This window comes from Tupaia chinensis, unplaced genomic scaffold (assembly GCF_000334495.1).
Source record: "Tupaia chinensis unplaced genomic scaffold, TupChi_1.0 Scaffold000099_1, whole genome shotgun sequence".
NCBI lineage: Eukaryota > Metazoa > Chordata > Mammalia > Scandentia > Tupaiidae > Tupaia > Tupaia belangeri.
This window is the reverse complement of record NW_006159563.1, coordinates 6,332,949-6,339,365: the sequence shown is the minus strand read 5'-3', so window position 1 is coordinate 6,339,365 and position 6,417 is coordinate 6,332,949. Positions and strand designations below refer to the sequence as shown.

General features: G+C 36.2%; 1 pseudogene; it reads right to left on the bottom strand.

The window, feature by feature from the left end:
• Window positions 1-5,184: 5,184 nt before the first annotated feature.
• On the bottom strand, window positions 5,185-6,417 carry LOC102469939 (malate dehydrogenase, cytoplasmic-like; annotated as a pseudogene).

Sequence of the window (6,417 nt, the reverse complement as noted above, 5' to 3'; positions counted from 1 at the left end):
CTTTGGTATAGTCTTGTGGCTACTCTTTTTAATTGAACTGAGATTCTGTTTGGCAGCTCTTTTTTTGGGGGGGGAGGGTGATATATAACAGAGGCATTAAAAAGGCTAGCCTAACTCTTTGTCTAAAAAGAACATACAGTATTTAAGGGAGTGTTCTTTTAGCTTCTCTAGTGTCATTCAAAATAAAAAGGCCCTGGCATTTCTCATATACTTGAATCCCTGATACATCTAAGTCTTCAGTTTTTGAGACAGATTGAACATATTTAAAATTTGCAGCAATAGAAAAAAATAAAACTTTTAATTGTACCAAGTAAGATAATACATATACAGTAAAATGCATTAATTATGAAGATAATCATTACAATTATTACTATGCAGCTTAGAACTTCATTCTTACATACTTGGGTTGAATCTTTGAATCATTTTAAATACTAATTAAATGACTCAAAGATATTTGTAAGTCATGCTACTATAGTTTGGAAGTTGTTAGCTCATTTAAGATTATAGTATGATCAGTAGTGATTTATTCAACCTCACTAAGTAAGGATGGCCTATTGGATTATATTATCTGAGACGTAGATTTTCTTTCTTTCTTTTTTTTTTTTTGTAAATCTACTGGGCATAAATGGTTAAATCACTTCCATTCTCCTCCCCAAGTCTGGAGTTAAAGTTAGTTTCATGCTGGGTGTTGGATGCCAACTTCTCACTATTTAAAATGAAGAAGCTCCGCATGGTACCAAGTAACACAGATGCATCCGAATGGTGCTTACGTTTGATTTATTTTACTTAATTGAGGAAATGTTCTTGGAAGTTACTCTTTTTATTCTGAAGAAAACCGGATTCAGAGTATGAATTTAAAAGTCGTTTTTTATAAATATTTGTAACCAGTGATAATCTCCACCTACATTCTCAACCAACTAAGTTAAAGTTTTCCAGAGGTTATTGAAAATCTATTTTGTCGGTATACTTTATTGAGTGTAGATTTCACAAACATTCAAAATATTGACCACAAAATACAGTGTACTTATATCCACCCTCAGTTTATATCCCACGTCCATTTTTGTTTTTCTTTAAAAAGATGTATCAGAGATTTGAAAAATATCGAGATACTTTTCTTCAGAATTCTGATGTTTCTCTTTTTCATGTAGAAGTCCCCGAAGCTAGCATTATTAAATAGCAAAGAACAGCTACAACCTATTATATCTTTGTGTGGATGGGGAAAATGTTTTAAAATCTGGTTATCTGGGTTAATACAGGTTTGAGAGAGAAAATTATGTTTTTAAAAACATAAGTGTACATTAAAATTTTAGATGGTAATGCTTATGGTTTGATCAGGAATTAAAGGAGCTTTAAATTATTACATTCACTATTTTCTTAACAATAATCAGTAAATAGTTACATTTCACTCCAAAAAGTCAGCATTTGTTAGTATTTTGTATTTAATAAAATTGCTCAGTACTACAGTCATGAAATGGTCTTCCCATATATAGACAACCATGTCACTTTTCAGTCTGTTAAATCATGGGTATTTTATTTCACACTAAAGTTTGAACACTGGAAAATCATTGCTCAGTGATTTGTAATTTGGGACTTGGATTATTTATCTAGGGATATTTGTATATTTTGTCAATGAGTGCTGTTGCGCTGCCATCATGGTGACTGTCCCAGTTCTGTATAAATGCCCTCCATTTGTCCCTCTAATGTTGCATGTTTTCAGTGGTTTGGAAGTTTTGTATATTTATTGTATTAACACAGAGTGTCATAAAATAAAATGCTGTTTACTGGATGTTTGTTTGTATAATTTTAAACATTATATTATCCATTCCTAGGCAAAAATTATTTTGAGGGTTTAATGTGTATAGAAATTTCGTATTTAATTTTTTTTACACCAGTGTGTAGTTACATCATGGACTGATAAACAAAATCAGTAACATCAATATAAAAGGCTCGGTAGAAAACTATCAGCAGCATAGAATGATCATATCTCTGTTGCATTAGACCTTTTGAGGTAGGAGAGCATGAACTTTGTCCATAGTTACCACTCTAAGGTCAAAATACACAGACTCTCTCGAAGTCAAATTCAAAATGAAAACCTGTATTGTAGCTCACTTTCTTCTTTCTGACTATGTTCAAATGGGTGCCTCTGAATTCATACCACACCAGTTTCATTGAACTTGTGTTCTGTTTCCTGACCTTGCCGGCTCTTGCTGTTTTATGTACTGACAAAAGTGTATTATTGGATTTTTCACTTGGTTAGCTAAAGATGGTGTAAAATACAATCTAAAATGTGTTCATGGTGAATCTTACTTTGAAAAATAGATGAAAATAGATGTTAAGTTAAACAGGAAGAGCTTTTTTTTTTTTTAGTTTTTGGGTATTTGAAAAATATATTGATTTACTAAGAGAATTATTTTATTTTGTAATTCACATTCAAATGGTACATGATTTACATTTTAAAGGGATTTATGTTAAATTAGATTTATTAGCATCTGCAAATTATTTGTATCAGCACAAAGCTATTACTGGCGTATCTCTTTCTGAAAACACTGATATTAAGATCCGTTTCTATATCTTTATTGGTTAAAATCTGCTTAGCGTGACTGTTTATATACATAATTTGTTATATGTTGGTCATTTTTTTCCTGCTGCTTATAGTTTAGAATTACTGGGGCTGTCTTAGACTGTCATTGTATTTCCTTCCGTTTTTTTCCTTAAAAGTTTTAGTGGAATTTGTTGATTCCATGTGATTAAGACTTTTAGAGGTAGAATAAGAGTGATTAATAAATTAATAAATTCATTAATTTATTTAAATTTTGCTATAGGGCACATGTGCTTGTCAGAGAGACAAAGAGACACAGAGAAAGAGAACATGAGAAAGCACTCCTTAGGCCAGCCACCTCAGACACCATGCCACTGGCTGGCCCGAATAGTTAATTTAAAAATAATTGGGGGGCAGCAGGTGGTGTGGTGGTTAAGGCGATGGACTCCCACATGGCCAACTGCGGTTTGAGTCTCAGACCCGGTGGCTTTCTGTCTCACTTTTTTTCTCTTTCTCTCTCTGTTGAGTGTGTATGCTCTATAAGAAAATTAAAATAATAATGATGATGAATTTTGTTAAATTTAAAAAAAATTGAGGATAGTTAAAAATAGAAAACGCCTTATATTGATAGAATTTTCAAGTACTTTAGAGTAGAATAATGTGTTTTGAAACATTGGAGTTGTTTTAAATATTTTTTTCATTAAACTAAATTGTTGTGTCTTGGTGGATATTATAGAATGTAAAGTATTTGCACTAAAATTTTAGGGCATATTTTATAAAATAGCATGCTTATTGTGTCAGTGGGTATTTTAGGGCTTTATCATAGCATAAAGAGAGCCAGAAAGAAATCTACAGAAACTGTCTAAACCAGGCATGGTCACTAATCTTTCCTATACAGGCAGCTATCTCTAATTTAAAGATTCTAGGAAAACAAGGAAAGACTATTCTCTATTTTTCTCACCCTTCCTGTAGGTTTTTTATTTACAATTTAACTTTGTGATTTGGGTAAGACAAAGCCTTCTACTAGGCCAATATATATATGTGTGTGTGTGTGTGTGTGTGTGTGTATATATATATATATATTTGTCAAAAAAGTCATGATGTATTTATCTGTGTTTCTCTACACAAAAATGTGTCATGACTTTTCCGATGACCCAGTATATTTGTAATTTACTATAGGGCGTGTGTACTTGCTGTAGGGGTTATAGGGAAGGAGAGAGAGAAAGAGAGAAGGAAAGGAAAGAAAGAAAGCAACCTCCAGGGGGATGGCTTTGCTGCAATCTCTTTTCCATTTTCCTCTCAGGATTTTGGGCATGCATGCACACATACCTAGCATACTTGGTTTTCAAGCTGCTGGGTCTGGGACTTCAGCGTGTAGTAGGCCATGTGAGGTCCAGCTGCCTTCTCCACCAGGCCACCAGCTGGCCCTCCATCAGATTTTTATTAGCACTCATTCATGTTTTCAAATGGCAAGGGAAGATGGGAGCCACTATATAGCAGTTCAATGAGTGTTAAATGCTGTTAATCGAAATCCTAATTTATTAAATTTCTCAGCTTTTATCTTTCTGGTCTTGACAGGGTTGATGGTATAGCTAAAACCCTCCTAACATTAAAATTTATTTTTTCTTTAATGGGGATAGGAAATAAATCTGTTTCTATTAATTTTTCATATTCTTGTACAAGATTACTCTGAAAATTATCTTTTCTACATTAAAACAGTTCTAATTTATAGAGTTATAGTAAGCAAGTTTTATTTTTGAACTCTTTATCTTCAGCTCTGACTTAGATGTAACTCTGGAGTTTCTCCACAACTCTAATTATGTAGTGGGCCAGCAATTCTCAATATAGGTCATGACCGTAGTGGTTGCTATTGTTAGCGATTTTTAGTATTCTTCAAGTACTTTGGGAATGGGGGAAGAGCAGTCACTTGTCTTTATCTGGTGATCACAGTGGTTCTTATGGTATTCTAGTCTCATGCACAAAAACTGACTCAGTGGGGAGATACATCCTCTAAGTTTTTTTCTAGTATAGAAACAATGTATACTTGTTGTAGAATAATTGAAAAATGCAGAAATTGGTAAATGAGAAAATAAAAATAAATCCTTAATTCTATCACTTAAGGATACCACTGTTAATATTTTATTTTTTCTATGTGTGTATATTATGTAGAGTTAAGGTATATGAGCAGTATGGATTTTATTTGCGTCAGTGTGTATGTGTGTATATATTTAATTTCCAGACGGTGTGTGCACTCATCAGAGAGAGAAGGAATATGCACTCCTCCCCCGAAAATGGGGCTTGCTCAAGCTGCAATCCCTTCTCCATTTCTCCAATATATTGGAATTTGGAGCACACATACACAAAACCTAGTGTGTTTTTCAAGTCACTGTGCTCAGGATTTGAACCATGGTTGGCCTTATGGGATCCAACTTCCTTAACCATTAGGCACTGGGGCCAGGCTTCAATATCAACTTCTTTCCAATATATTTTTTTTTATTTAGAATACAAAATATAAACTGTTACTCATAAACCTGTGTCAAGAAGAACAGTATCTTTAAAATGTGTTGTTTTTCACAAGTAATTTAAGTACAATATTATTTTGTGCTAGTATCGAAGACATTTAGATTCTTCAGCTTTGGGGCAGTTAGTAACATCATAATGATTGTCCAGTCAGGCAGAAGAAAGAAATTCAAAAGCAGTTCCTTTTTCTTCTGCTAGTTCCTTTGCAGTAAAATCCATGTTCTCCTTGTGAAAAATCATTAGTAGGGAGACCTTCAACAAAACTCCGGGTCTTACTCCTGATCGCAGCAGGGAGTGAGCAGAGAAGATCTTTTTTTTTTTTTTTGGAGAGGTTTTCACTATAGGGTGTGTGCACTCGCCAGACAGAGACAGAGAGATAGAAAGTGAGAAATCACACCCCAGGGGGGATGGCCATGCCACAATCCCTTCTCCTCCATTCTCCTCTTGGGATCTTGGGCACGCACGCACACGCTCCCGGCGTGAGTTTAAGCCACCGGGTCCGGGACTTGAACCGCGGTCGACTATGTGGGAGTCCAGCGACATAGCCATTATGCTAACTGCTGGTCCCGAGCAGAGAAGATCTTGAGGAACACCATAGGAGATGCCATCAGAAATGACACAGCTCTCCCTCCGACGTGTCACACCAGACGTCGCTGACGTGGCAGAGGTGACTCTCGCAGCAGATGTTGCACTGGATCATTTCCTAGCCTCGATGACGTCAGCACCACGCTGCTGCACAGGCGTGACTTCTCCCTTGAGCCAGCCATCATCTGTCAGAGCTTCATACACACCAGCTTCCTTTCCATGCATTTTCACCTCGGATGGTTGACATCTGGAAACTGAGTCGAGGAATGGTTTCCCCGGGTAATGACATTCTTCACCTCATCAGCAATCACACCAAGTTTAAGAGCGATTTAAGCTTTAGGTCAGTTTGATCCAAAAGAGTCAAGCAACTCAAGTTCTCCTTGGGAATGGACGGGCTGACTTGGAGGCAGTCAGGCAGTTGGTATTGGCCGGGTTCCCCGCAATAATAACCTTAACTGACTTCTTGACATATTTCTCCAAAGCTGCCTCCTGGCATTTGAAGATTTTCATATTTGCCTTTGCTAAATCGGTCCTCTTCGCGCCTTCTCTTCTTGGCATGGAGCCCACAGAATGGCCAAATCCAGATCTTTGGAGGCAACATCTGTATCTGTTGTGATGACATCTTTCAAGAGGAGAAGGGCACAGTTTTGCAGTTCCATGAGGACTCCATCCAGGATGCCCTTCATGGGGTGGATATCACCCAGCAGCACCCAGGGAATCATAGGCTAGTCTTTAACCAAAGACAGATACATTTCCGATGCTATTCAGCAGTG